The sequence below is a fragment of the Portunus trituberculatus genome, chromosome 27, assembly GCF_017591435.1.
Source record: "Portunus trituberculatus isolate SZX2019 chromosome 27, ASM1759143v1, whole genome shotgun sequence".
Lineage (NCBI taxonomy): Eukaryota > Metazoa > Arthropoda > Malacostraca > Decapoda > Portunidae > Portunus > Portunus trituberculatus.
Genome location: NC_059281.1, coordinates 10,952,402 through 10,967,401, shown reverse-complemented (window position 1 = coordinate 10,967,401; position 15,000 = coordinate 10,952,402).

The window sequence follows — 15,000 nt, the reverse complement described above, 5'->3', positions numbered from 1 at the left end:
GTTGGCAATCGATAATGCGCACACGCCACAATAGCGTCGTGACGCGCAGCCCGTCACTTCAGCGGGCACTTTAAACTTCAGTTAAAAATTTATGCACGGGCCTTGCTACCCCTCCCCCACCGCCGCGCCGCCCCTCCCAGCCCCCCGCCACCCGCGCCCCCCAAGGTGACGTCGGAGTCTGTGATGAGCAGTGGAGGTCAACTCGTGACGTCACGAGAATAAGATCGGCAACTGTGTCTTTTCTTGTTTTTTATCCTCCTTCTCCTCCTCCTCCTCCTCCTCCTCCTCCTTTTCTCCCTCCCCCCTCTTTTAAAGCTTTCTTCCTCTTCCCCCACCTACCCCTCCTCCACCTCATCCTTCTAAATCCTCCACCACCACCACCATCACCTTCTCCTCCGCCTCCTCCTCCTCCTCCTTCTCCTCCTTACTTTACTTTTGTCTCAGCCATTTCTTTCCGGGTATGTATAATCTCCTTCCTCTCAAGTTTTCTTACTTCTCCTCTTTCTCCCCCGCCCTCGCGCTCTCCTTTCCTTCTTTCCCCTCTTTCTTTGTAACTTATTACCCTGAGGAACCTATTCATTATTACCACTTCCCTCTCTCTCTCTCTCTCTCTCTCTCTCTCTCTCTCTCTCTCTCTCTCCTCTCTCTCACGTGATAGTGGCAGGTGCGGCAGGTGAGGTGAAAGGTGGAGGTGATAATGAACAAGGTGTGGAAGGCGTCAGTCCAAATAGTGTTGCGGCAACCACCACGAGACGCGACTCCATTTCTGATAACAACACTATCTGGGAAACCTGTGATGTGAGTGTTCGTGGCTGCCATAGATTGATAGATAGATAGATATATAGATAAGGAGGGAGAGAGATAGGTAGCAAGGTAGATAGATAGATAGATAGATTGGTTATGTGCGTAGATAGACAAGTAGACCGAGGAGTAGATAAACAGATAGATAAATAGATAGATAGACAGGTGAATGCAGGTAGGTCAACAGACGGACACTTCCCCACAAAGATGGATTCACACAACATAATCAGAGAACAAGAATAATTCCATACAAACTCACACATAAAACATTAGCACACATTACCCCTTTAAACACTCAAACTCCTCCTCCTGCTCCTCCTCCTCCTCCTCCTCCTCTTCTTGCTTGATGGAAGAGTTTGATTCAAGTTCTGAGTATAGTTCAGAAAGGCCACTGACAGCAAGAATGACTGATGGACTCACTCAAACACCTCACATCTTGATCCTTTGCATTCAGGCCCTGAGAGATATATTCAGAAACGCTTCCCTCTCTCACAGCGACCATTTTCAAAGACCACAGAGACGATTAGCCGGGTTGTAAAGAGTACTTTTTCTGTTGATAATGCAGAAAACTTTTTAAAATGTCACTAGAACTACAAAAACCCTTAAAAACCCGTGTCACTTCAACTAGAGCCTTTTGAAAATAGACCACAGAGACGATTAGCCGAGTTCTAAAGAGTATTTGTCCTGTTCATAATGCAGAAAACTTGTTAACATGTCACTAAAACTACATAAACACCCTTAAAAACTTGTGTCACTTCAACTAGAGCCCTTTGAACTAGTGCAGGTGCTGTGAGCCGCGAAAATATTTCAGATTATTGGCCTGAGAACCACCTGCAGCTGTTTACATTAACTCACAAGCGTCACTCGGTCACTGGCAGTCTGATAATCGCGTCCCCTTCCCTTGAAAATACAACAGCTTACGTTTATCACAGAAAAGAATCTTCCTTTATGTGTATTTCCTGTAAGAGAAGACCTACCCAGACCAGGTGTAGGGTTAGGTTAGGTTAGGTGGGAGGGTATACGCTGGTGGCAAGTCATCTCCTTTACTACCCTCATGTCTATAAAATGTCCTATACTTCTGTTACTCCGCTGTCATCTAGTCATCTCCTTTCCTACCTTCATGTCTGTAGACCTCCCTATATTTCTGTTTCTTCGCTGTCATCTGTATCTATCGTTACATCACGCTTGTCCTCTCAGTCTATCTGCGTCGCCACGGAATGTGAGTATCATGACGCTTTTCCATATTCATTCTTACTATCTGTTGATTTCATAGTTTCAGAAATTCATGTGGGAGGTTAAAATAGTGAAGAACTGTGCCTATTAATCTTCTGACCTCCATAGACACTTGCTAATGTCAATAAAATGGTCTAATCGTATACAAATCTCAAGGTAGAAATGTGTCTCAGGACTATAGTGTTGACGCCCAGCAAGACACACGCCACTCACCTCACTTCATTCCTAAACACTCCCTTCAGGAATACAAGCAGGCTTCTCTTAAATATGTATTCTCTCTCTCTCTCTCTCTCTCTCTCTCTCTCTCTCTCTCTCTCTCTCTCTCTCTCTCTCTCTCTCTCTCTCTTACTTCCTCTATGCGCCACCAAATGTGTAAGTGTCACATCAACAAGTCACATTCTTTCCTTCACTCACACTACAAGATACATTGGTCACATTCACATCAAGACCAAGATCAAGACTTAAGATTTCCTATAGATAAGACCAATTTTAAGACAAACTTTAAGAATCTCTGTTAACACGTCCCCCGGTGCTTAATTGATTGATATGAGATTATATTATCTTTTCATTCTTTTATCATCTCATCTCACTCTGGGTTGTTTACGTATGAAAATTTGTCATACCTTTCCTCCTCCCTTCATAATAGCAAAACCTTCATCATCTTTAAGTCATCGATTTTATTACATTCCTCTCCCGCCTCTACGCTTCCAACAATTTCCTGCAAGCACAGCACCACTTTCATTACCGCACAAAACAACGCACTTATATTAATAAACACAAAAAAAAAAAACCACACCATCTTTTTTATCTCTTTTTTTCCTTCTTTTTTTTAACACAGCTTCAATGTAAATAGATACTTGTTTTCCCTCTATGTATATTTACCTTTAACAATTTCCTGCAAACACTTTCATGATCAAAAAAACAAAGCAGAGATAAATAACCAGGTAAAAAAAAAAGGTGAACTTGCGTTATTTCAATTTACAAACAGCATTTTACAGATTAATTACTTTTTTTAGCTCCTCCTCTGTGTGTGTGTGTGTGTGTGTGTGTGTGTGTGTGTGTGTGTGTGTGTGTGTGTGTGTGTGTGTGTGTGTGTGTGTGTGTGTGTGTGTGTGTGTGTGGCGCCGCGGTCTTATCTCTTTCTCTCTATCTTCCTCCTTCACAGTGTCTAGAGGGCGCACACGTTTCCTCAAGTTGATTTCACCCACGAGCACTCCCCGCCGCATGAGTTTCCCAAGTGTAACTCCCCACAATGGTACGTTCAGCTGGGTTTTGTTACGTTAGTGGGGTGAATCACGAGAACTACTTGGGAAGGACTTTTCACTTTCTTTAAACCCTTTCAGTAGCAAGACGCGTTTTCATATTCACTCTGCTCACTACTTGGTGATTTTATACAGCTTCAGGATTTTATGTGGGGGTTAGAAATAGTGAAGACTCAGGCCATTATTTTTTTGAGCTCCATAGACCCTTGCTAATGTCAATAAAATGGTATAATCGTCTACAAAACTCAAAGTAAAATGGCTTCGAGCACTGAGGAGGTTAATATTCTTACTAGTTTTTGTGCGTGTTACTGTTGTTACTACTACTACTACTACTACTACTACTACTACTACTACTACTACTACTACTATCTGTCACATTTCTCTCAGGTGACAAATCACTGGACAAATGTACCTGTTTCTGTATCACGTCGCCCCAAAACAAGCGGTACCGTCGGTACTTTTACTCTCAATCAAGCTGTACCGTTGTCTGTTCCTCCTCCTGCTCCTCTCTAAAACAAGTGTACCGTCGCCATCTCCACAAAACAAACTAAGAAAACAAAAACATGGTACATCTGTATTTGCACCTCCTCCCTTTGCTCTCTCCCCACCACCCCCCATCCCCGCCCCGCACATCCCCGCCCCGCTAGCTGTACCACCACCACCTTGAAGCAGATGCACCATTACAACATGACTGGCTCTCTTAACGCCAAGCTTTTAGCGCACCTCCATTTGTTTACTTTGACCGAAAGGTTGGCAAGTTAGTCAGTCAGTCAGTCAGGTAGTACACTCTCTCTCTCTCTCTCTCTCTCTCTCTCTCTCTCTCTCTCTCTCTCTCTCTCTCTCTCTCTCTCTCTCTCTCTCTCTCTCTCTCTCTCTCTCTCTCTCTCTCTGACACACAAAAATAAAGCTTACTCACGCCAAAAAAAGGAGTCGAACTTTAATTTCCAGGAGTGTCAATACTTTCAGAGTCACACAGAATAATGAATTTAATTAAGGCGTGACGCGGCGACCACCACCACCACCACCATTACCACCCCCACCACCACCACCACCAGGAGTCACACGGGTAAGAGTCAGGTGTGTGAAGGATGTAATAGTGTCGCAATCTGCCGCGACCCTTGTTTCTCCTGCAGGGGTCAGCGAGGCGGCAGAAAAGGCCAATAGCTTGCTGCCCTCCCGCCCTCACCTCACAGCGGCCTTCCCTCCCGCCCACCCTCCACTGGTAAAGGTGTGACAGCTAGAACAGAGGGAATGGACTGGAGGATACAGTACTGGGGAGATAAGATTGGAGGGAACATTGCTGGGGAGATAAAAAACGGAGGGAACAGTACTGGGGAGATAAGATTGGAGGGAATTGGAGGAGATAAGAGGGAACAGTACTGAAGGAGATAAGAGGAGTGGAGGGAACAGTATTGAAGGAAGATAGAAAAAAAATGGAGGGAATGTTACTGGAGGAGATAAAAATGGAGGGAACAGTACTGGAGGAGGTAAGACTGGAAGGTGGTGGTGGTGATGGTAGTGGTGGTGATGGCGGTAGTAGTAGTAGTGGTAGTAGTGGTGGTGGTGGTGATGGGAGGTATTTCAACTCCCCGAGATAGTTTAGAACTGGAAGCCGTTCAACTTAGAGTGACTAAGTTGATAGCCTTCCCTGTAGCGGAGCACACACACACACACACACACACACACACACACACACACACACACACACACACACACACACACACACCGCAGGCTTCGAGGGGGGAGGGAGGTGAATCTGACGAGCTTCTTCCTAATCCATGGCCTTACAAAGAAATGCCACTGCCGACTAAGACTGCGACACGGGACGAACATTTTAAAAGCTACATTATTCACCTTCACTATTCGGTACCACTTCCCGGACCATGAATAGTGGATGTCCTGCCACGTGGTCCCGCTTGCTGGTAAAGACGAACACAGGTAAGGCTCAAGGAACAGGAACAAATAGACATGAATTTTCAGGTGATTGTGTGAAAGGAATTTTCTTTCAGGTAAGAGAGGAAACCTGGCCATAGGTAACATACAACGTAAAAAATTACCCACTTAGTTGCCAGTCTCCTTGCAGGTCCAAGAGTTAGCCCCTCAAAAAAGAGATACCTTAAAACTTCCTTTTAAATGAAGTCAAGTCATAAGAAACTGGAAATACAGAAGCAGGTAGAAAGTTCCAGAGTTTACTAGATAAAGGTATGAAAGATTAAGAGTACTGGTTAACTCTTGCATTAGAGAGGTGGACAGAGTAGGTGAGAGAGAAAGGATTAAGGAATGACGTAACAGAGGAGACAGTAAAGGAGACATAACGAGGGAGAGACGGACAAAGGAACGCCATGAATCAAACATAATAAAAGAGTGATATGAAACAGAGACAAAATTCCTTATCAATATGAATAGCAAAGAGAAGAAAAAAATATTGACACTGCTTTAAACGAGAGCTTCAAGTAGTAGTAGTCCAGCTTGGCATTCATCACTTATTCATGGTTCGTAATGGGTGTCGTGTGGCTGAGAGACAGTAAGCTCACCTGTGTTGCCGTCCCATACTACAGCAGTGGCCTTTAACCCTTTGACCGTGACACGAAACAATTAGCAGAAGCAGAAGCAATACGTAAAGTCTTTATAAGCATCTACATGAAAGTTAACGATTAAAAAGCATTTATTTTGCCATTTTTCTCCAGTTTAAAGATTTGATGTGGCTATAGAACTAGTAAAGGTGTCTCAGAGTGATTGGTAATGAAGGAAAGGTGTAGCAAATGGCAGTGAAAGGGTTAAGCAACACAGGTGACTCACAAACAAGAGGTGATAGTCGTTGCCAGTGCTCAAAAAAAATGTTCTAAAACGGCAAATTGGTTCAGAAGCAGTGAGTGATTGATAAGTAATTCTCAGCCAGCATAACTCATTTCCAGCCATTTCAGATTGTGTTAAGGTAATAGAGTGGTAGTTCCTTGAAATTCACCTGTGATTTATTTCTTCCTTAACGGCATCTGTCATGTTTCTCTTGCCTCGCTAACCTCTCCTACAGCAACGTCACGTCTACCTTTTATGATGTTACCAGTCAGACAAGTAAATATGGTGATGACAGCAGAGCTTCACCACACACTAGACACTTCAGCTCACCATCCACCATTCACCACCACGTTACTCTACTTTCTCTCTCTCTCTCTCTCTCTCTCTCTCTCTCTCTCTCTCTCTCTCTCTCTCTCTCTCTCTCTCTCTCTCTCTCACCATTTCAAAGCAGCAGTGTCACGTCTACCTTTTATAGACAAGCAAAGAGATGATAAACTTCACCACACACTAGATACTTCAGCTCACCATCCGCACACCACGCACTTCACTATCCACCATTCACCACCAAGCCACTCTCCTCTCCCTCACCATTTCACCGCGTCACTCACTTCACTCACTCTGTCCCATCATGTTTCTTCTCATTCATCACCCTCCGTACATCACACACTTCATAATACACCATCACACTATACTTCACTTCACTCCCCTTTCATCGCTATCCTCGCACATCACACATTCACATAACGCATCATCACATCACCACATTACTGATCACTATCTTTCACTATCCCAACACATCATCACTTGTATTTTCGTACACTTAAATGCTTCACCTTCACTATTTCACGAGGGTTTATATAAGTTTACACGGCTTTTTTAAGGTGTTTTTTACGGTTCTAGAGGCAGAGTGACATTTTCACACTGTTTACTGGAGAAATACTCTAGAAAACACCGCTAATCATCTCTATGGCCTTAGAAAATAGTCGTGGTGAGAGAGCGAAGCGTTTTTTAAAGATATTTTTACGGTACTAGAGGCAGAGTGACAAGATTTCTACATTATTAACTATAAAAACACTCTTGAAAACCACGCTAATCATCTCTGTGGCTTTGGAAAATAGTCGTGGTGAGAGAGCAAAGCATTTCTGAACACCCTCATCATTTCAACCCTCCCAGCACTGCACATGTACACCATCATCACCATCAGCTACTCATCACCCACCACACACACCATAGCACACACCAACACACACGTGACTGCATCCACGACCAAAAAATTTATTCGACACGTGACACTCAGTGAACGACCTGCGGGGCATCACACTCATGACAGGAAATAGCAGGTCGCCTCACTACTGTCGCAAAAAAAGATAGCAGAAATATATAGACAAAAAACGGGCATCTATTTCCATCATTTTCTTTCACTGGTGAGCGGCAAAGGTGAACTGACGTGGTTATTGCCGCACCGTCTACCATCGGATGAAAGCGCAGGTACTCGGGGAAAAAATAGCGCCCCGTGTACCGTCGGATGAAAGCGCAGGTACTCGGGAAAAAAAAATAACACTACGGTGGAAAAAATAAAGATGGTATAGGAATAAACGTCACGGGGAAAAAATGGTGGTGGATAAATGTCACAAATTCTCGACCAGCGAAGGAAATTGTGGTGAGGTTGTGGTGATGGTGGTGGTCTGGTTTGGTTAACCCCTTCAGTACCGGGACGCGTTTTTACCATGTCTTGGGTACAATTAGACCATTTTATTGACATGAGGAAGGGTCTATGGAGATCAGAAGATTAAAGGCCAGAGTCTTCACTATCTTAATCCATTCAGTACTAGGACACATTTTTTTACCTTGAGATTTGTGTACGATTAGACCATTTTATTGACATTAGGAAGGGTCTATGAAGGTCAGAAGATGAATGGCCAGAGTCTTCACTATTTTGATCCCCCATATGAGTCTTTGAAACTGTATAAAATCACCAAAGAGTAAGAAGAGTGAATATGAAGTGGTAGTGAAGAGGTTTAGGTTACGTTACGTTTGGGTTAAGTTAGGTTTCGAAAATCTTAATATATCGTTAATTTTACAAATTCTCGACCAAAAAAGGATATTGTAGCGGGTTAGATTAGATTAAGTAAGGTTAGGTTAGGTAAGTTTAGGTTAGGTTAGGTTAGGTTAGGTTAGATTGGGTTAGGTTAGGTTAGATTAGATTAGGTTAGGTTAGGTTAGCGTTAGGTTAGCGTTAGGTTAGCGTTAGCGTTAGAAAATCTTCATATATTGTCAATGTTACCAATTTATAAAAACGCGTCATTTATTTTCATCTCTTTCATCATCATCATCATCACCACCATCATCATCATCACCACCATCATCATCACCACCACCATCATCATCATCAGACTTTAATTTCAGTGCAGGACAGGAAAACTCAATCTCCTCCACTCATCTCAATGTCAGTTCATCTCAGCAAAGTTTCTTCATCTCACCTCTGCATGAACTTCTCTGTCTGCATTTGGGCCTTTTCTTCTTCTTCTTCGTCTCATTCTTTGTCTTCTTTCCTTTTTTTCATCTTTTCTTCACATTCCTCACCATCTTCTTCAAGTGTTCTCTTTCCCTTCATCTTTTCTTCACTCTTCTATCTCTCCTATTCTCCTCATCTCATCATTAACATCACTTCATTTACATTATCCCCTTTTATTCTTCTTTATTTTCCTAACTTTTTTTTTTTCTTCCTTTTCTTGACCATCTTCTCACCTACATTACCATACCGTAGCTAAACACAACCCATTAGTACCTGTGTGTGTGTGTGTGTGTGTGTGTGTGTGTGTGTGTGTGTGTGTGTGTGTGTGTGTGTGAGTGTGTGTCGTGCAGTGCTCATGTCCATTCCCTTTCTATTTTCACTGCCGTCAAACTGCCTCTAATTTCACTCTGCTCTCTAACACACTAATTGCCCGGAATGTCGCGTGCTGCCTGTATTTCTTGCCTCGCCACGCAGTATTTCTAAGCACGGGAGAGTGGCGGGTGGGAGTCAGTGAGGGAGGGTTGGCGATCACACTCGTATTTCCCGGACGCAGGAATAACACGGTGGTGGTTTTAGGAACGGCTGTGGGTTGTGTCGATCACCGCCTGTTTGGGTTTAGGGAACTGAGTGAGTGTAAAAATTTCTCAGGAAGGGTGAGAGATTTATCGGCGTCGCTTATGGATTCAGAGAAAGCATATGGCAGCGCTGGTGACGGATGGCTTACGTGATGTCGCTTGTTTATGCCGCGCGTGGATTTTTGGAAGCAATGGTGCGGTGGTACAAGGAAAATGAGACTTGGGTGGGAGGCAGAGAAGCGCTGTTATGAAGTATAGGTGGTGATACGTAGAGAGGTGTACCATCCTAGGCAGTGAATTAATGGCTTCAATACTAAGACGCATTTCTTATCATGGTTTTTTTTTTTTTGGTAAGGAAAATGAGACTTGGGTGGGAGGCAGAGAAGCGCAGTTATGAGGTACAGGTTGTGGTACGTAGAGAGGTGTACCATCCTAGGCAGTGAATTAATGGCTTCAATACTGAGACGCATTTTTAAGATTAGACGATTTTATTTGCATTTTTAGGGTCTATGGAGGTTAAAAGATTAATGGCCACAGCCTTCACTATTCTAATCCCAACATATGTTTTCTGAAGCTGTATAAAATTACCACATATTAAGCAGAATGAATATGTAGACACCTCCTGGTACAGAAGAGATTAATGCCTTCAATGCGACATAAAACATTTCATAGCATTAAAAACACTAAACTTTCTTTTTTACAACCTGAAGGAAAGAAAAATAAATTGTGAGAAGTTTTTCAATTCGCAGCGCTGGTAAAATGTTGAGCCATGACTGTTGATCAAAGGGCATGTTTCTCAGAGTGGTTTGAGTGCTTCGGCTTTCCCTCACCTTCATATAATAGTCTTGAGAAAGTTCACGTGATGGTTTCTGAAAGGTTACACTCGCAAGAAAACGTAACCGCGAATATCAAGTGAAGCTTTATAGTATTTGTAATTATTTTAACGAGTAACACTGTATAGAGTTCATACAAGTGAAATTACACGTGACATTAGCAATTAACCCCTTTGGTAATGAGACACATTTTTACACCATGAGTTTTGGGTGTCACTAAACGATTTTATTGATATTAGGAAGAGTCTATGGAGGTCAGACGATTATTGTATTACATGTGCTATTAGCAACTAACCCCTTCAGTACTGGGACACATTTTCACCATGAGTTTTGGGTGTCATTAAACGAATTTATTGACATTGGAAGAGTTTTGGAGATCAGAAGATTAATGGCCAGAGTCTTCACTATTTTATCCCCTACCTAAGTTTCTGAAGCTATATAAAATCACCATATAGTAAGCAGAATGAATATAGAAACGCGTCCTGGTACTGAAGAGGTTTAAAGGTTTGAGGAGCGAAGAGGAAGAACGGAAGGACTCCCATGTTACACTCCTTCCCACCGCGCCGAGTGCCTTCCTTCACTCACTCAGCTTGTCTGGTCTACCGGGAAGATCCTCCAGGCCTGAGTCTTGCAAGGTATTTGTCACGAGATTAAAGGATCACAAATTGAGGGAAAACACTCGACACAAGGGAAGGAAACGCATAAGCTTGCAGAACTTCTCTCTATGCCTGTAAGAAATAAACAGTCTCTCTCTCTCTCTCTCTCTCTCTCTCTCTCTCTCTCTCTCTCTCTCTCTCTCTCTCTCTCTCTCTCTCTCTCTCTCTCTCTCTCTCTCTCTCTCTCTCTCTCTCTCTCTCTCTCTCTCTCTCTCTCTCTCTCTCTCTCTCTCTCTCTCTCTCTCTCTCTCTCTCTCTCTCTCATTAAAAACTAAAAGATGAGTGTAAGGTTATAAACAGACAGGCAGAGGAAATAAAAAGATTCTCTCTCTCTCTCTCTCTCTCTCTCTCTCTCTCTCTCTCTCTCTCTCTCTCTCTCTCTCTCTCTCTCTCTCTCTCAATAAAAACTAGGCTATAAGGAGACAGGCAGAGGAAACACAAAGACTCACACAAACAGATGCAGGAGTTGTGTTGGTCCTGCGGCTACACAACTAAAGGTAGCGATGTAGAGGCGAGTGTTCCTACCACCGCCAGGGAGAGGCTGTTAATATGGATTGGTCTAGAGGAGAAAGAGGCATTTAACATATTCATAGAGCGAGTAGGGAGAGAGAGGTAAAGTAAAAGTTCTGGTTACACACGAGGGAGCAGGTAAAGGAAGAACAAACAGCAGCGGAAATGTAAGCAGGAAGGAAGGAAGGTACTGAGGGAGGATGGCAGACAGAGCCCCACTTACTGTATTGCTCTCTCAGTGATGCTACAACAATAATACGCACATGAGCAGAGTAAGCCGATGATTTTTATACGGTGGAAAGATGAGAATAAAAAAAATATACACACACGCGTTGGAGGTGAGAATAAAAGCTTACTGTTTACTGTTTCAAGTGACACTACAACATGATAAGGACACGAGGCCATTTCTGTGACACACTATGTACATGTTGGAGGTAGTAAGCTGATTATTTTTACATTGTGGAAAGGTGAGTTAAGAAAAAATATACATACAAGTGCTGGAAGTGAGAAAAAAAAATATTAGCTGTTAATTGTTATAAGTGACGCTACAATACATTAAGAACACGAGGAACAAACTGGCCATTTCTGTGATACATTCTGAGGTAAGCTAGAAATTATCCACATGTTGAAGGTAAGGGAAAAAAAGTGAGAGTGAGTTGGTTAATGTACAGGAAGTGACACTACGATAATGACTAACAGGGGAACTAAACAAAGGACTTTCGTGACATACTCTAGTAAAAAGAAGCAAAAAAGTAATAAAAGAAGATTAATATACACCTGATGAATAAGAACAAGAGTAAATAAAAGAGCGAAGCAGCAATGAAAGAAGTAACAGAATAAGGGAATAAGATTAGAATAGAGGGTGAAAGAGGTAAAACGTTGAATAATGAGGCTGAAGATGACATACTGAGATGAATGAAGAGCACAGTAAAATAATGAGTGAATGGGGCGTGAACAACAATGAGAATGAATGTGACGCGAAGAATAAGATAATGAGAGAGAATGAGGCGTGGAGAGTAAAGTAATGAGGAAGCACACACACAAAAGACCAATAATAACAAACGACACATAAAATAAAATAATAGAAGAGAATGCGAGACAGGAAGAGAAAGAGAAATACAACGACAATAAATGAGATAGGGAGTAAAACAATAAACGTGACACACAATAAATAATAAGAACGAAATTAAGAAGCAGAACGAACCCAGTAATAAACGTAGACCAAATATTAGAAACACAACATGTAGGACAGAGAGAAACAGGAGCAAAGAGGAAGCAAAGAGAGAAGCAATAAAGACCAGCAATGAGGTAAAGTAAGTGTCTCAAATCCCATAACATTAAAATACAGGTAAGAGATACTTGTAGTTGTTACCTGAGTGTTAAATACTGCCACTAAGTATCCCAGGGGAGGAGGGGAGGCGCAGGGGAGAGCACAGAGGGAGAGGAGAAGACCAGGAAATGAGAAAACAGATGCAGGGAGAAAGGAGATGAGAAGACAGGTGGAAGAGGGAGGAAAAAAGGTAAGAGACATGTACAGTACAGGAGGGAAAATGAGGAGAATGAAACAGAATGGAGATGCAAATGTGCAGATACATGAAGGAAAAAGGTGAAAAAAAGGAAACAGAAGAAGAAAATGCAAGTCAGAAGACAGGATATAGAGAAAAGGAGAAAATTTAAGTAAGAAGACATGTACAGGGAGGAAAAATGTGGAATTAAAACAGAATGAAGATGCAAATGAATACAAGACAGATACATGAAGGGAAAGGGCGAAAAAAGGAAACAGAAGAGGAAAAATAGAAGTTTGAAGAAAATTTAAGTAAGAAGACATGTACAAGGGAGGAAAAATGCAGAAAAAAAACAACAGATGGAAGAAGGAAATGGACAGAAGACAAATACATGAACAAAAAAGGTGAAAAAAAGAGAAACAGAAGAGAAAATGGAAGTTAGAAGACAGGATAGGAAGAAAAGGAGAAAATGTAGGTAAAAGAATAGAGATAAATGAAAGATGGAAGATGAAAATGAACCAAAGACTAATACATGAAGGAAAAAAGTGAAAAAAAGGAAAACAGAAGAGAAAATGGAACTTAAAGGACAAGACATGGAGGAAAGAAGGCAAAAAGACAAGAAGAGGAGGGAAAAAGAAAGTGAAGGAGACAACAGGTAGAACAATTAATACCTATATCATGCATAAACAAACCCGGAGCATCTTCAGTACCTTGCAAGCGTTCAATACCCAGTCCCTCCTCAACCACTAACTTGCTAGATGCTCTGTATGAGAGAGACAGAGGCAGGGAGGCAGAGAGGCAGGGAGTGCGCACATGTATTGCAAATGAAGTGCTTTAAACCATTTCAGGCGTGACTTGGCTGGCTGGGCGGCTGGAGTGAGCAGGGTCAGGGTTACACAAGCGCGAATCACACACACACATGATAAAGTTCGCCACATTCCTCTAACCTTGCGTAAGTTAAGTTTCTCTCATTGAATTATTGAAGTGGGAATATGGATAAATTACTGATGAGTATTTCTAAGTCTATCTTGTGTGAGTATAAGTCAATGTAAGAATCGAAAAAACATGTTCTCTTGTTTTTTTTCATATTTAACTGAAGTGGAAATACAGAAAAAGTTATTAATGCCTTCAGTGCCATGACGCGTTTCCATATTCATTCTAGATATTATTTGGTGATATTATACAGCTTCTGAAACTTATGTGTGGGGGAATAAAATAGTATAGTCTGTAGCCATTAATCTTCTGACCTCCAATGACTCTTCCTAATGTCAATAAAATGGTCTAATCGTACATAAATCTCAAGGTAAAAATGTGTCCCAGTACTGAAGTGGTCAAGGTGCATGCTTAAACAGTCTTGTCTTGCTGCCTTTGCATGTAAGGAAAGAGAAAGAGGTTGTTTTCTTTTTTAATATTCTGCCTCTCACATTACACAACGTCGTTAATTCAAAGTAAGAACAAATTATGAGAAAGAAATTGGGTTTCAAATAACAATTACGTTGAGGTGAACATAAGGTGACTTTATGACAAGAAGTTTAAAGAGAGAGAGAGAGAGAGAGAGAGAGAGAGAGAGAGAGAGAGAGAGAGAGAGAGAGAGAGAGAGAGAGAGAGAGAGAGAGAGAGAGAGAGAGAAATATAGTAATGGCATCGTACATTTTACACCAAACACCATCACTATTTTAAAGGAAACAGTAAACTGCTAGACAAGGTTGGCAGGTGAGCTTGTTATTACATTAAGGCAAATATACGGTCACTCTACACATGCAATGACGACAAGGGAGGGAGAGAGAGAGAGAGAGGGAATGTACCAGCAATAACTTTAACACAATGCCACGCCAATCATCACTATCATGGGGAAGTGTAATTCATTCCACATACATTGGCAGTGGATCCGTCGCAGCGCCGCCGTGAACACAAGGGCCACCCACTCCATCACTTCCTGGCTGGCCAAGTAATTCCACCGTCCAGGGACACGCGAACACGACACAGTGCGATACTCTAGTCCGGTATTCAGAAACACTTTGCTCTCTCTCACCACGATTAGTTTCCAAGGCTACAGAGATGATTAGCTGGTTTTTCAAGAGTGTTTCTCCAGTCAATAATGTAGAAATCTTGTCCCTCTCCCCCTAGAACCGCAAAACCACCTTAAAAATCGCTCTTCTCTCTCACCACGACTATTTTTCAAGGCCAGAGAGATGATTTATGAGTTTTTCAAGAGTGTTTCTCCAGTCAACAATGTAGAAATCTTGTCACTCTGCCTCTAGAACCGCAAAAACACCTTAAAAATCTATTCTCATCCACTACGACTGTTTTCCAA